The following is a 15,923-nucleotide window of genomic DNA, read 5'->3' as shown; positions in this document are numbered from 1 at the left end:
ACCGCTGTGAGGGCTTGTGAGGAAGGATTCCTTATGGTAGCTCTTTCACTCTGGTAGTCTTGTAAAGAGCATTTTACATTGCAGGCTGCACACTACATCAGTTGCTTGGCTCTCACACAGAGCTGCTGAATTAACATGATGTGACCCAGAGATGCAAAGGGATTTCTTTCATTAACGGTGCCGGGATACCTGGGAGAACGCGAGATGTGTTTCCTAGACAACAGCTGATGTTAGTGAGTAACTGGAAAAAGTACAAAGGCTGAAAAGGGAGTTTATGAAGAGTAGGGCTCAATTCAGGAAAAGAATGTGAATAGCAAAATTAAAGTTCTTTTACAAAATGTAAACCAAATCAAACATAGGGACCTGCTATAGAGTCTGTGAAACAGCTGTGATGGCCTCAGAAATAAAAAGCCCCACAAAAAACCAACAAAGAAATGCGGTGTAAAACACGTCACCTCCTTACGTCTGCACGCGCTGTCCTGTGAAGAATAAATAAAAGTCGGCTGAAGTGCCATCTCTCCTCTGCTCTGGATGCTCGCGGTAGGAAGAGTGATGCAGACTTTTGGTTAATATTTAAGTGGCATTCCTGACAGCGGAATACTGTGCATCAGCCTGAGAAATCAGCTTGTCTCTAGCCCTGTGGTTCATTTTTGAAAAATAGGTTAGAAGCTTGGATGCATCGCTTGCCTGCTTTGGTAGCTAGAAAAGCATGAATTAAATTTCCCTCACCTAACCATCTAAAAATGATTGAAAAGATTATTTTTCTGTGCTTACAATTACAGTTGCCTGGGCTGACCATTACACTAGAGAACTATTTTAGGACCTAAATGTGTATGGTATTTAGGTTGCGGTTTCACAAACCTCCAAGCTGGTCTGTTGGCTTGCTGCCATCAGAAAGGCACGGTCTTTTTCTCCCCCCTCAACTCTTATCCTCCCTTTCCTTTTGCCAAGACTGCAGTGACTTTTTCACTAACCTGACAAAAAAAATGCCCTCTTTTGTTTTGGCGAGTTAGCTTTCAGATGGGTTAGCGAGTTGAATTGTCTTTTGGATAGTCCTGGCAACCGCCAAGGCTGACACAAAGCCAAGCGACGCGGTGGGGGACGACGGGGGAGTTGGCTGCCCCTTTCGTTGGCAGGATGCTATTGCTTTACCCTCCTGTTTCGTGAAATTGCAGTGTTAGGGGAGCGAATTTTATCTCCAAAATTCAGTAACACCTCTTTCTATGGTCTTGGACCAGGGCCCTTGCATCCTGTAATTCACCTGAGGATTTAATAATATTTTACAGTTAATTCTCATGAATTAATTAATATGATAGGAAAAATGAAATGCTACATCACCTTGATGTAGAAGGAAGGGAACTACAGGCCAGTCAGCTTCACCTCAGTCCTTAGGAAGATTATGGAGCAGTTCTTCATGAAAATTGCTTACTGGCACATGAGGAAGAAAAATTTGAAAGGCCAACATGAGTCTGTCAAGAGGAAATAATGCTTGAGCATCCAGACTGACTTTTATGATGAAAGGACAGGTTTTGTGGACGAAGGGACAGGAATTGTTCATGTTCACTTGGACTGGAGTGGACCACCTTTTGGTGGTCTCTCACATATTATATTAGGAGCTACATTAAAGAGATGTGAACTGGATGGGTGGAGTACGAAGTGAGGGAAAAACTGGTTGAAGGGCAGCAGTCCATGGTTCAAAGTCTAACCAGCATCTACTTACTTTTCTGATCTAATTTTTTTCTTCATCTGTGATTACTCTACATTTATAAAAGAGAAGAAATAATTTGTTCACTTGCCCAAACTGTCAGAAAAAAAAAATCAGCAAATCTGAAAGCAGACGTTATTGCTGCAAAACTTTCTCTAACCAGCTATGCTATCAGTTCTGTTTATTAAAAAAGGAGAATTATTGGAGAAAAGGGGTAAACACCTCTGACTTTATTGCTCGCTTTTAATTAATATCTTTTTCTCTCTCAAAAGTATTTACTAGACAAATATCACTCTGTGAGGCTGACATTGGGCAAATATGTTGGTAAAGTTTGTTGGAGTAAGAGGTTACATGAATGTCGAGCTCTGGGACGCTGCAGTTTATTGAGCTGCTTGCTCCAGAGGTTTTACTCTCTGCTACCTGCCAGTGGGTGTCACACTTACACAAAAACGGCCTATCTAATGAGCCAAATTTCTACTTTTTCCACTAAAAAAAAGTGTTCTCCCGCTAAATCTTTACATCTCCTCAAATGAAGTTTTGACCTTAGCGGGACTGTAGCCTGAGGAAAGACAACAAATTTCAACATAGACTATGTATTCAAGGATTAAAAATATTTTTATGACGGTTGCATGTGTATAAATAGGTTTTACAACTGAATCTTATTTGATGGTGAAAATACTGTCTCTTGCTTTACCTTTATACGTTCTTTACATTTATAGTGGAGAACTTTGGCTTTGACTTTTAGGAGAATAGGGTAGAGACAAATGTGGTTCCTGCTCTCTGGTATTCTGTCTTGCCAGTGATGGACCAGATGGGACACAATTTCTGTCTAATGACTGTATATTAGTACAATGATGTAAACTGTGGTTGTATTACTGGTGCTATAGTGGTAAGACAGAGATCCCAGATACAAAATCGATGGGCTATGCATAGAAGATGCCTACAGTTGAGACACGTTGCAACTCAGTTTCCTGTGCAGAACTTAGAAGGTGAGCTCTCGCTCGGCCTGCTTGCTTTGACCACAGCTGTTCCTGGTGGCCGGGATCCTTGCATGACCCAGCAGAAGGCTGGATCCAGTCCCCATGAGCTGAAGGATGCTACGCTGTCTACGTGTCCTTCGTACTACTACTGCGTGAAACCATGCTGTAAAGCTTATCGGCCACCTACCTACCAACATGATTGTCACTGTGATGAGAAGGGGGTGACCTTAGGTGCAACCTGAAGGGAACATTCTCAGTGAGGCAAGAGGGGAGACCAAGAAATATCTTTACATCTTGTAACGGTGTCTGCTGTCACCGTTAAGTATTTCTTCCTGGCCAGCACGATGCCTCCAGGGAAGGACCTCCTCGGTGCACCTCAATGGCAGAGCCTTTAATGGAAGGGAATGTGGATTATGTTCCCGGAGCCTCCTGCTTTGGCAATGGAGATAGAGCTTCAACATGGGGAGTAACATAATCATAAGATTTTTGACGTTTAGCAGGAGAATGGATGCTAATTTGTACAGCGGTGCGTGGCCGAACTGTGCCGCTTAGAGGCGAGCGCCTGATCTCCTACTGACATAATCCTTTGTCAGAAGATGCCGGAGAAAAGGAATTATCAGCTGCTCCAACAATGGGAGCTGAGATGAGAAAGCCTTTTCTACCTTGATAATTAGGCAGGGACTTGCCTAGCAGTGCAGCCCTGCAAAGAGGGGAATTTGGGAAGCTGAGTTTGACTGTGGGAGGGCGAGAGGAGGACTGTCAGCACCCGGAGTTCAATGTGAATTTAAATGAAACACCGGCAGTGACAATGGAAGTGACATTTCCTAGTGCTGGAAACTGCATTCTAACATAAATTCATTTTTCTTTCCTATTTGCTTCCTCGGCAAGGTTTTAAAGAGACTTGAATACACTTACACGGATGATTGCGGAGGCAGAAGTTTTGTATTTTGGTCCAAGTCTGTCCAGACCGGTTACAGGTGGTTCAACAACCACAGGTTAGCTGGGGAGGGAGGGATGTGTAGAGACTGAGCTATTTGAGCTCTATATTTTTGTTAGGCAGACGTGGAATATAATAATTCCACTCTAGATGTCAGTGGGTAGCAGTCTGAGTTTGTAGCGAAAGGGGATACAGGCAGCAAGTTGGAGATATTGTGACATCACAAAGTGTCTAATAGTGTAAATAATATAGTTACAATAGAAAACAATAGATACATTTACAATATAAAACATCTAATGAGTTCTAGCCATTAATCATGAAAATTGGTTAGCAAATAATTTTTTTTTTATAAGCAACATGCCAAATTTCAGTGACTGAAAGGAAACCACCTGTTTCCAGCTGTTTATTTTGCAATCAAAGGAGAAAGAAAAGTAAATTCCAAATATTTCTTTTAAACTGGGATGAATTTTAACAGTCTTCACCTCTGCAAATCAAAGGAGCAGACTTTAAGGAGATTACAGCTTCTGTTTGATATAAATCAACCTCTTGCTTGTAAAATAGATCGGTTTTGGTCAGCTTTATGACAGTTATCAAGACCCAGCAAAACACGTCAGAGACTGCCACGTGTGAAATCGCTCCAGGCGTTAAGTATCCTCAATTATTTGTTGCAATTTTTTTTGGTATTTAAATATATTAGATTTTGGTAAATTATGTTAACGTTTTTCTTAAACATGCATCGGGATCATAGCTTCTTTACTATTTAAGTTATAAAATCTTCCTTTATATCATAGATTCGTTCACGTTGTGAGGGGCTTTGGGAGGTCTCCAGCCTGAGCTGATGCTCAGAGCAGGGTCAAGCCTGAATTCGCGTGTGGCCAAGTCAGGGCTTTGTCTAACCAGAGCTTCAAAACCTCCAAGGACAGAGACATCACAACCTCCACGGGCAATCTGTTCCGATATTGAATATTTCCTTAGGACCAGTGGGAAGGTAGCTCCCTTCTGTAATGACAGCCTCAAACCTGAGTTAGCCGGAAGGCAGTTACATAGATTTTGAAGGCAGAGGTGGCACAAACGAACTCTCCAAACAAACAGCTCTTGTGTTATATCAAAAATTTCCCCCGGCCGAAGCAGCTCTGTCCCCTTTCCCTGCTCCGCTGCCCTGCGTGCACAGCCTGGTGATACCTCCCTTGTCATTTTGTTTAACTTCTGCGTTAAAAAGTACAAAGTTTTCTGATGCTTTTATTTTTCTTATAATACAACTCAGCTATAACATACAGCTTTTCATCATCATTAAGTAACACAGATGTTAATTAATTAATCATGCTTACATATCCCTCTGTTAAATTGCTTGTCTACGAAAATTTATCCTTTCTATTTCCTAAAGGTATTTGATATATGAGTGAGGTCTTCTGTTAATCTTCTCTTTTCCACAGCACGTTTAACCTTCTTTCGCTTCTCATTTAGGGTCATTAAGGCTTATTATCTCAGTGAGCCTCTCCTGAACCTTCTGTATTGTCCGTTCTTTTTCTTCCTCTAACCAGGGCTGTGTAGTTGCCCCAGATTCTCTTCTGATTAAGTGTAAAAAATCAGGAAAAACCGAATCAGGGTTAACTCTACCAAAAGCCAGGCTGTAGAGCCATTCTTGGGAATTCAGATATTAATAAGATTTGTCACTGTGTGCTGATCAGGCATTTCCTAGTAAATTGTGTGCAGCGTATGTGGGCACACGCTTCCGAGAGAAAATCAGAAATTTGGAAAGGATGGGAAAAAAAGATTCCAAGAATGATTTGGAGTCTCAAAATCACGATTGATAATGAGAAACTAAAGAAGTTCAACCGACTCCAAGATAAAGTAACTTGAAGTAAACCTGTGGAACCTCCAGGGAGAGGATTGCAGAGCTCGGAAATCTTAACAAAGGTGCCACACAACCCGGAGTGTGAAAACCTGGAGACAGACTAATTCAGAGTACGTTTAAGATTCACTGAGAGTAATTAACCATGAGAACAATTAACCTATGGACACAGTGAATTTGTTGTTAAATGTAGACTAAGTGTATTTCCTGGATATGTGGTTGTCCAGCCAGAAATTACTGAGATTCATTTGTATTGCGTTCTATATGAAATCAGAATAACTCATCACAGTCTCTTTAAGCCTTAAAATTTAAGCCTCTCAATCTCATATGCTCAAAACTTCTTTTTTTTTTTTTAATTTTTTTTTATTTTTTATCCCCCTTCTAGGTGTTTGGGGAAGGGGATTTGGCTTATTCCTAATTAAATACAAAACATCACCTCTCTTGGGATTCTTGCCCACGCGCATTCCCAAGTGTTTTCCTGGGAATAGCGCTGAAATACGCCTTGTCATTCAAGACCCTTTATTTCCTTTGTGTCCTGTAGCGTAAGATCTCTTTTAATTTATTCCTGTTCTTTACTATTTCCCTTCCACCACAACAGCGCATTGACTGAAGCTGGACTGTTGCGGTTGCTCCCCTGTGGATGTTTAACTTCCAGCTGGTTATTCTGTCAGAAGTGTTTTCTGCAGGCCGTGTAATTATACCCACGGATTCTCACGCTGTAAAATCTTTTCAGTTATTGCTGCTTCTTCAGTGAAGCAGTACGAGATTTGTCAGGCAAGCTCTCTGTGGGTAAGTGCATGCTGACTGTCTGCAATTTAGCTATAATTTGCTAAATGTTCCATGCCAACTATTTTCTGCTATTCTTATTATTCAAATCATGCTTGTAGAGCCTTCTCGTTCTGGGTTGGTTGTTTTTTTTTTTTTTCTTGAGATCCATAATAAATGTACCATGGACTTCATCCTTCTCCTTCTGCCTATTCTGTCCATCCCAAGGAATCTGTTATTGCTGTTAAGGCCACACAGTAACGTTTGGCTGATTTCTGCAAAGTCAGAGATTTGAATTGTCATTTATCTGCCTCTCTCCCCTCTCTGCGTTGTGTACAGTCCCTCCTCGCTCTCTTCATGAAAACCAAGTGAAGGATAATGGGGCTTTATACCTCTTATGACAATTTTCTTCCATTTCTACCTCTTTTTTAACCTGTTTTTCCAGCTGTGTTTTTTTTTCCTCCATAAACATGCTTCTCTTGTCTACCTGTTGCTCCTAGCCTGCGAGCACATCCCATGTTGCAAGCATTTGGTCCTCACCTTTACGGCCCAAATCCCTTTATTTCTTATGGTTCCTACTGGCAGTGGGCACCCTTGGTGATGAGTGAGTTAATCTGTTCCTCACCGTTATGTGTTCCAGCTCTCCAGCTCTTTCACTTCACCTGGGATTTACAGAGTTGAAAGCTGTCTTTTGCATGGAGTAGACGATTGCTTTTCTCTGTATCTCACGTCCGTGCTGCAAGTGGAACATCTCTTCAAGGACCGGCTATCAGAGCCTCTTGCTAACGCATTGGTGACCCATTTTTATTTTGCATCGTGCTGTTCAAAGACAAAAGAAGGTGAGACCATCTGAGGGAGCTCTCGTGATTAATTGGTCTGCGCTACCTGTCCCAGAATGCAGATTGAAACTGGAACGTGCTGGCTCCCAAAGCTAAATTCACAGAAAGCAGCTGTTTTTTTTTTTTTTTTTTTTTTTTTCCAGATAGGAAGCAGAAAGGCACACCTGCCACTTAGTGTGTGAATGATCTTTAAAATACGGGGTTGTTTCCACCAGATCAAAGCAACAATGGCTTTAGATACAGTCAGTTAAACCCATTTGCATCCTCTTCCCTGTTGTGTGTCACAGCCATCGAGAGGCACTGTTAAGAGCGATGCCTTCCCGTTCATTCTGTTCATGTTCCAGTTTAAAGCCGCCGGCGGGAACTGATTTCCATTCTTTTGACTGTATGAGATCACGTCTGATAAAACCGTTCATCTGGCGCGCGAGTAATGACGGGGAATCAAGCTACAGCACTCGTACCATCGTTGTGACGCTCGAGCTGCTTGCTATTACATGTGAATTTGTTTTCCAATACTTATGCAGCGAGAAAAGTTATGTCCCTTTTACAAAAACGAGGAATAGAAGCATACAGATATCCAAACGTTTCTATCTCTGTATGACGAGTAACACTGAAATCAGCAAGCCTCCTCACAGGAGTAAATTCAAGCATTGAAATGAGTATTTGAAGAAATCAGAGTAGAACAACTACACTTTCAGCCCAGGAGCATAAAAACGCTTTGAACAGATGGGAAAGGGATCTCCAGAGCCACACGCCAGCACTTAGAAAGCTCTGCAGCCGGATGGAAGGATATCTCAGTTAGAATAATGCGTAAGGGGAGAAGGGGCAATAGGAGATATGGCCACAGCTAGGGGATAATTAACTGGGCCCTCTGAAATCTTTACAAATGAAGTTAGTTATTTGATGGAGAAACACTTTGGAATGACTTACTCTGCTCCAAAAAAGAGATTGTTTGTTGATCCTTGTTTATGTGTTTGTTTTTGGGAAGGGTAGGTAATGTAAGGATCCTGTTGGCACTTTTAAGATGTTTAAGACACCTTTACTTTAGGTTTTTGTTCCCTTTAGAAGCCTGAAAGCACATACCTCATGGGCTCGCTCCGCAGGTGTCACAAGCTTAGCCCAGGTAAGCACGTCTTTGGCTATCAAAAATGCTGGGTCACCAGGCTTTGTGTTCTTCCGAAGTCGTGATTTGTATGAGGGAGCTGTGCCCAGCTGGACAGGCTTTCAGTCTGGGTCAGATCGCCCAACTTTGCTCAGTTTTCGCTTGGTGATAGGTGGCCATCTCCACTCTGCCTCAGAGCTACGCGCTTTCTGCTATTCAAATTTCATGGTGCAATGAAGCAACCGATACCTGCGTACAACCGCTCTTGCTGAGGATGTGAAAGTGGAGAACCTTAATTATTTAACGCTGTAAAGTGTTCTGGGGATCTAACCTGGTGGTACAAACCCTTTTCTTGTTTGTTTTCAAATGCATGCAACACATAGGAGAGCGTAAGGGCTTTCCTAATTATTGACACCTCTGGGTAATTCTATTCAGGGGCAAATAAACCATTTCCATACCCTGCGCAGGCACCTGATACCCATGGCAGTATCGCTACGAAGAGGAGGACGTCTGCTTCTGTAGGGATCTTACGAGGACGCACGGGCGAAGACCAGCCAGGTGACGGCTTGTTTCTATTTAGCAGCTGTCACAGGTAGACTCAAGTATCCGTATTAGCTGTCACCCGTTGGATGGACAGCAAATTTGTTTTCTAAGAAGGGCAGAGGTTTTATTATTCCCTGGGAAGACTATGAGATCTGGTAATCATTCCGAACGTGAAATGTGGCATCTTACATTTCTTACATTTCATTTCAAGCTGCCCAAGCAGCTTTCTGAAGGGAAGGCTCCCACAGCTCGTGGCAGCCTGGAAGGGAAGGTATGTTAGTCGTGGGGAAGGACAGACTTTGTAATGGTTGTATGTATGATATGATTTTAAAATTTTATATATATATATAATATATTTATTATATACATGGCATTTAAGTAACTGCAGGTTGTTGGAAATCACTGTTGTGTACAGAAGATAGACACTCAAAACAGTAAAAAGGCTACAGCCTAATTAATGATCAGAATATTAAGACAGAAATAGTAACTGCGGTGAACACTGTCATGAACACAGATAACACATAATGCTGTTCTTGTACGTGGGCTGTGGTCAGACCCTGAGGAAATCCAATCTGTTACAGCCGTTCTCGAGACTTCTGTGCCAGTTCACATAAATTCACTTTATCTTTAGCGCTGATGGTTGGTATTTAGCTCTCTTGGGGCACTACGAACATCAAAGGTGCAGCCAATATTTTACAGATTTTTCTTCTAGAGCTAATCCAACCCAAACTCTATGTTCTGCCACAGCACAACGACCCGGCAGGATGGGTGTTACAGTCAAGGATAGCACATAGCTCCTTATTTCTGGGTTACCATAAAATGATCGTGCCCTGCAATCTACCGACAGACAATCTGGGACAACAAGGCGCATAACATCATTTTGGTATTTTGAGAAACGGGGACAAAAGAATTAGAACATTCTTGTCGACTGCCTTAAAAATTTCTTCATGACAGCAAGTAAAAATTTTACAGTAGGGAAAAATTCCTAACCTTTTCTATGGCAATTTTTTTAAAAAGCAAAAAGGCACTTTATTGATATTTTTAGCAGTAAATGCAGCTATTTAAAAAAATTAATTGAAAAAAGGTATTCTGAGCCTTCCAGCAATGAAACTGTATGATTGCATTTCCCTCACCAGCATAATTTCCCGCAAAGATAACGTTGATGAAATTTAGATAAGATTTTAAATTATATATAATGATAACAGGAATTTAGTGTCTGTTCTAATGGCAATGCATATGCTAGCTTTCTAACAGAAATTTAATTATAGGATTTGAAATCACTGTTGCTGGACCTAACACATTTGTAAAACTTCATGAACAAATACCTTTCATCTTGACTTGATAAATGACTTGATGCCCTGTGCATCAAATTTTGAATTATAGAAACAAGCAATAATCTTTGGAATATATATTTTTTTTCTGCTGCCTTTGGATTTAATCCACTTTCCTATTTTTAACTTTTACCAAAGTTAAAACCTTATAAGCAGCATGCAGACCTAAGTTGTCTTTAAAGTACCACTTAAAAAATAAAACATTGCTTAAAGTTATCCAGAAAACTGGATTCAAAGAACTGAAAACATGCTAAGATAGCGATTGTACGGTAATTATTTCAGAGGAGTGGACCAAGCATCCTCTGCCTGGGAAAGTTGTCCCTAAATTCAGGCTTACACTGGGGTATGGGTTCAAATGGTGTTCACCTTATCGACGTAGAATTAAATGGCTGCTTCGTGCTGTCTACTTCATTAAGACAAATCCCATATGGAAACCAAACCACCTTTGTCTGTTCCTAGGCTGTACTATGAGTTTGGTGTTCAAGTTATTACATAAACACTCCGTAAATGACTGGCACGGATGCTGCCTGCTGTGAAATGTGGAGTATTCTGTGTTGATGATGAAGAAAAACTTTGAGACAGAGATTATAGCCAAGGAGGCTTTATTACAACTGAGAGCTAAGTAACCTTGGTGATGAAGGAGGAGAGATGTGTGTCCTGTTCTTATCAGGCTAGCAACACTGACCCTACAAACCACAGCTGGTGTGCACCAGACTCTTCTAGACCCTTAAATAACCTGTCACCCATACAACATGCATGCCATAGCAGATAAAAACTCAATTACACTGCACTTACCTTTCTTACCATGAGGACCCTTTTTTCCCCCGGGATTTTGTGTAAAGACCACAGAAAAACTCAACTCATCTGCCTTTCCCTATGGGATTAAGTTAAAGATGCCCTACTTTACCGTCGCCTTATTATCTGAGACCCAGCGTTGACCATCCTCATAAATTATCTCAGTTAAAAGCTGTCTCTACCACTTGGGATAAAATAGGTTTTCGAGATGTTACCAACATAATTTATAAAGGAATATGGATAACTAGGGAAAGTTTTCAAGAAAGTTAGATCAAATTGGCTAAAATAAGCCACGGAATATTTTACATGTCTGAACATTGTCATATTTTACACGTGCAAGTACAGCAGATAAACTGAAAATCACTCTGAAAATCCAACAATCAGCATTTCTGTATCTCGCCAGATGTTTACCTATAGCATGGTTTTTAATGTCAACTGCAAGTTGTTTTTAAAATCTGATTTTATGCAAACTCTTTTTTTCAAAAGAGTGCAAACAAGCAACTTCACTGGCTTTAGAGGAGCACTGTATGGTTGACTTAGCTCCCTATTGATGTAGAGAGGTTTGCTTGGATGCAAATTCAAGCAGGGAAATGGGATGGCAGTTAAACAGCGAGAAGCCAATGAGTGCAGCGTGACATTAAATGCCCTGAGTGTGTCACAGTGGGCTCAGCATGGTTTCTTCATAGTGTATGAAAGTCTTGGATTTTTGCAAATCGAGACAGACCATCGAATGGTTTGCGCACGCTTAGCATTACCTTGTTCTCTGCTCTGCAGGTGTCCAGTGTGCTTTGCAGAAAATTCACAAAGGCAATGATCTCAAAATAGCACAGAAAAGCAAAGATGGAAGTGGTGAGAACTCTTCTTTCTTCTTCTGCTTCTTGGAAATTTATGGACCCACAGGGGTGAATGCTGTGCACCATCCAGATGAGTTTGGTGCATCTTCTTGACTAAGGCTCATGAGTAAAGTTGGGTCCAGGTGTCTTTCCTTCACTGCTTCCCTTACAGATTTCAACTGGAGATGTCAAGGTTCAGTCAGTCAGTTAAAATCCTTAGGCTCAACCTTAAAAGCAAGTGATTTTTTTTTTGGTTGGTTGGTTGTTTTTTTAATGGCTAAATTAGTTTTATCTTCCATATCCCTGGGTAAGTTAAAGCACATTTTCAAGCTGTTCACAACTATCTGAAATGGGTGACAACACAAAAAACAATTAAGAAAAGAGTGAAAAAACACAAACAAACAAACAAACAAGAATGTTTCTAGTCTGAAACTCAGAAAATTGAAGTAGGTACCTACTTTTTACGTTAGTTAAGTGATCGAGCAAAATCACGTACTTTCAAAGAATGGCCTTTTCTGAGCCTGTCGATATCAGGACCTTTAACGCAGAGACACCTGACATCTATGTTTGTGTCTCTAAATGATGCTTGTCAGGAGATTTCATTCTCTCCCCATGGCCCGCTCCCAGGGTCTTTTTCTTAAAAAAAGGATGTTTCTTTGTAAATGCTCCACTCCCAATCTTCTTATTTCATATCCAGTGTATGCTTCCTTGGCTCCAGGAGGTGATGGACTCTTTGCTCTAGTTTCAGAGTATACATTGTTTGTATAATTGTCCTTCCTAGAGTTGGTAACTACTCAGTTTTGTCTTTAAATAGAAAGTATTTTCTCATAACTCCATCTTAATTTTATTCAATCCCACAGGAAATACTGACAAATTTGTGCTGATCTACCACGGAGATACAACAGTTGCTTCTGAAGGACGCGTACTGGAAAGAAAGCAAAGCCACGAAAATCCAGAAGGCAGTATTTTTAAATTATTGTTTGTAATTTTGTAATGGAAAACTGAATCTCTGTGCATCTGCACTCAATTTTAGGCAATCCCTCCAGAGCGGAAAGCTTTTAAAAGCTGTGCATAGGGTACTCACAATATAAATGTATACTTTTATATACTTACATATAAGTATCCTTATATTCTAAAGGTAGTGTAAGTTAGTTTTAATTAAGGTAGTAATCCCTGAGGGAGGGGAAAGCGAAAGAGGGAAATTTTATTTGCTTGTAAACCTGAAGTAAGGCAAAGGGCAGTTAGTTGTTAAATTATATTGCAAATAGCAGATCAGACTAACACTACAGCACAGAAACTGTCACTCTGGAAGATCTGACAGGGTGATTGTTACAGCAGGGCATGTAATTTCTCCCCAGTGAATTTTCTTGCTCTTTTAATTTACAGAACTGCTCTGAAGTAGATTCTCTCATTTTGTTTCAACGTGAGGATTATTCACGTTATGCCTAGCCATGAATATTCAGAAGCTGAGCTATTATTTGAATGCATTTGGCCAGATACATTGCATGTAATGCCTGCCTCTTGATTGGAGAAAAACAGAGGAATTCTTTGTTCAAATATTTGCATTGACACATTTTCCATTTGTTTTTAAACAATATTCACACATTTGACTTTTAAATGATTTTTTTTTTTTGTGAACATTGGTTTATGAGAAGTTGATTGCTCAGATCTTTCCGCAAAACACGCTCAATAACGACGTGACTGTGGCCAACCTGTTTTAATCTGAAAACAAGTAGGAATATTCGGGATAGATTTTTCTATCCTTTATGCCTAACTTTTATGAAATCTATTTTTTTTTTTTTTTATGCACAGGTGGCTGTGAATCATTCGACTGCAAAAGCTGCTCAGCACAATGGTGGTGCTGGTATCTCGGTCCTAGTGCTTCTGAAGGCAGTGCTTACTGGTAACGGCCTGACTGTTGTTATTAAATATTCAGGAAATTCTTAGTGAAGCACTGCTTTTCAGCTGTGATTATGACACAGTTTGATACTCAGAAGGATATACCTTGAAGGATAACTGAGTGTTGAACTTAGAGAGCAAATCTGTAAATCACACAAGTACGGTTGATACGTTTGCAGCATCTTGTTTGCCTTTAAGCTCATAATTCAGGTTGGAAGAAACCCTTAAAATCATTGAGTGCACCTGTAAACCTAACACCGCCAAGTCCACCACTAAACCTAAGCGTCACATCTACATGTCTTTTAAATTCCTCCAGGGACTGTCACTCAACCACTTCCTTGAGCAGCCTGTTCCAATGCCTGACAACACTTTTGGTGAAGAAATTCGTAACGTCATGCCTAGGCAAAATGTGAAAACAGAATTAAGAAGGTCAGTATCCCTTGGAGAATCTGGCAGAGAATTTCTGGCTGCTTTGGGACTAAAAAATGAAGCTTGGGCTCCGTGTGTCTATGTTTGTGTGTCTAGTGCTGGCTTTGCAGAGGTGGAGTTACTCTTCAGTTAGAAATTATGGACATGGGGTGAGAAGAAGCAGCTGTAAGTCATGTTATCTGCTTTGATTATGATGAATATTAGGCTACTTGACCCCTCCACTTGTTCAAAGGACACGTGGAGAAAGCTACAGGGTGAGACCTGCATGGAGCCCCTCAGAGGTGCTCTCACTATGGGCGCACAGAGGAACTGGTGGAAATTTCTCAGTCTGCATCTGCACGTTTGCTCTGAGTAGCTGAAATCCATAACCAGAGCTCATGATTGTGTTGGTTGCTCACATTTGGATTTTTAAACATTTTTTAATAAAAAAAAAAACATTGAGGATTCATGTCTACTTTTAATTTCAGTAGCTGGTTTAGGGCTTCATTTTGTTTTTCCCAGCTATTGGGCTGCTCCTTGTAATACACGTCGTACTACCACTGCGTCAGGTTTCACGCCAAAGGAGGGATGAGGGCGACGGCCTCTTTGCTGCTCCCCAGTTAGGGACAAGGCTGCAGTTTCAGCTTGGATGAGCCAATAAAGAGAAATGTGTGGACTCATAAGGCGAAACAGCACTGGAAATCACCTGTCATATCATTAGTCACGCTCGCATTAGTTCATACCACTGCCATCTGAATTTCCCAGCCTCTCTTCAGACAGCTGCTTGTTTTCCTTCCCGTAACGACCATTGCCTTCAGCAGGAGGGGGAGGCCTTGCAGGTTTTTCTGCTATTCCCCAAAATCTCTTCGGGACCTGACTGACCTCTGCATCTCCTGACACTGACGAAGAAGAACTTGTACATCAGCACAATTTGCTGGTGACCGTGTATCTGTCTGCCTCCTGCATTTGTACCAGTGAGTGCTGGGAAAACCAAGTCCCATTTTCCCTGTCCCATCAGGAAATAGTAAAGCACCTAAATATTATGCAGACAGAATGACCTCAGAGCACCAACAATTTAGATTAGTTCATAGCAGGGGCAACTTATAAAATGCATACATTTTTAGGTACCGTAGGTTGCTCTGCGTTGCGTTGAGGAAGGCACTGGTCCACCCATGACTCCTTGGTACCTGGAGAGCAGAGTAGGGCTGGCGTACGGCCACTACGGCTGCTGTTTGTCCAGTCTGGTGCTCATGGCATGCCCGGGAGACCACGATATGGGTCTCATGGTCTTTTTTGCACTCAAGAGAAGCTGTCTCTACAGCAGTCCCCTTGGCTGTCTTGCTGCAACAGGTCTAGCAGGGGGCTGAGGCACCCCAAAATGTAACTGAGCTATTGGAGTTGCAGGGGAAAAAGGACAGTATTACTGTAAGTAGCACATGATTACTGGTGACATTCAAAGGGCCGAGAGGGTAGCAAAGCTGCTAAAAGGTGCAGAACACCCAACACTGACGTGGCTCATGGAATTTGTTACAGGCCGAGTAAAGACGCTGATCCCGAGCAGCACGATGTAAAACGATCGGATGCCCAAGTCAGGGCCGTTTTTTTCCCTCGCTGGGGTTTCTGAGGTGACCAAGTGCATCCCTAAAGGGAAAGAAACCAGTCTGCTCCATCCGTTGTCAGTTTTAGTATAGCAAACATGTATAACAGAATGATTTTTTTTTTTTTTTTGAGAGCAATAAAAACTGTATGAGATTGCAAAAGGTTTATGTATGTTTTATAGCAGGAGCAACCATGAGAGTAGAACTACATTGTTTTCCTCTTTCATGCTTCCTTTCTGCTTTCAGACCACATTCCCTGTGAAGTCAAGCAGGAGGTTCTTTAGTTTCAGTGAAAAAAAAATCAGCAGTTACAACGACGTATTTATGCAGCGGCAT

The 15,923-nt window shown here is 41.3% G+C and overlaps 1 long non-coding RNA gene across 2 annotated transcripts; it reads left to right on the top strand.

The window, feature by feature from the left end:
- The first annotated feature begins 5,672 nt into the window (after positions 1 to 5,672).
- Positions 5,673 to 11,779, top strand: LOC147600623 (uncharacterized). 2 transcript variants are annotated; one of them, XR_015258693.1, is made up of 5 exons: positions 5,673 to 6,016; positions 6,888 to 7,078; positions 7,222 to 8,201; positions 8,353 to 8,738; positions 10,514 to 11,779. It is a non-coding gene; the product is annotated as an uncharacterized LOC147600623 (long non-coding RNA). The 2 variants fall into 2 exon arrangements; XR_015258692.1 differs by having other exon boundaries at positions 7,222 to 8,738.
- Positions 11,780 to 15,923: the final 4,144 nt, after the last annotated feature.

Source organism: Chlamydotis macqueenii, chromosome 5 (genome assembly GCF_036417535.1).
Source record: "Chlamydotis macqueenii isolate bChlMac1 chromosome 5, bChlMac1.mat, whole genome shotgun sequence".
NCBI classification, from domain to species: Eukaryota; Metazoa; Chordata; class Aves; order Otidiformes; family Otididae; genus Chlamydotis; species Chlamydotis macqueenii.
This window is presented reverse-complemented; position numbering and strand designations above follow the sequence as displayed.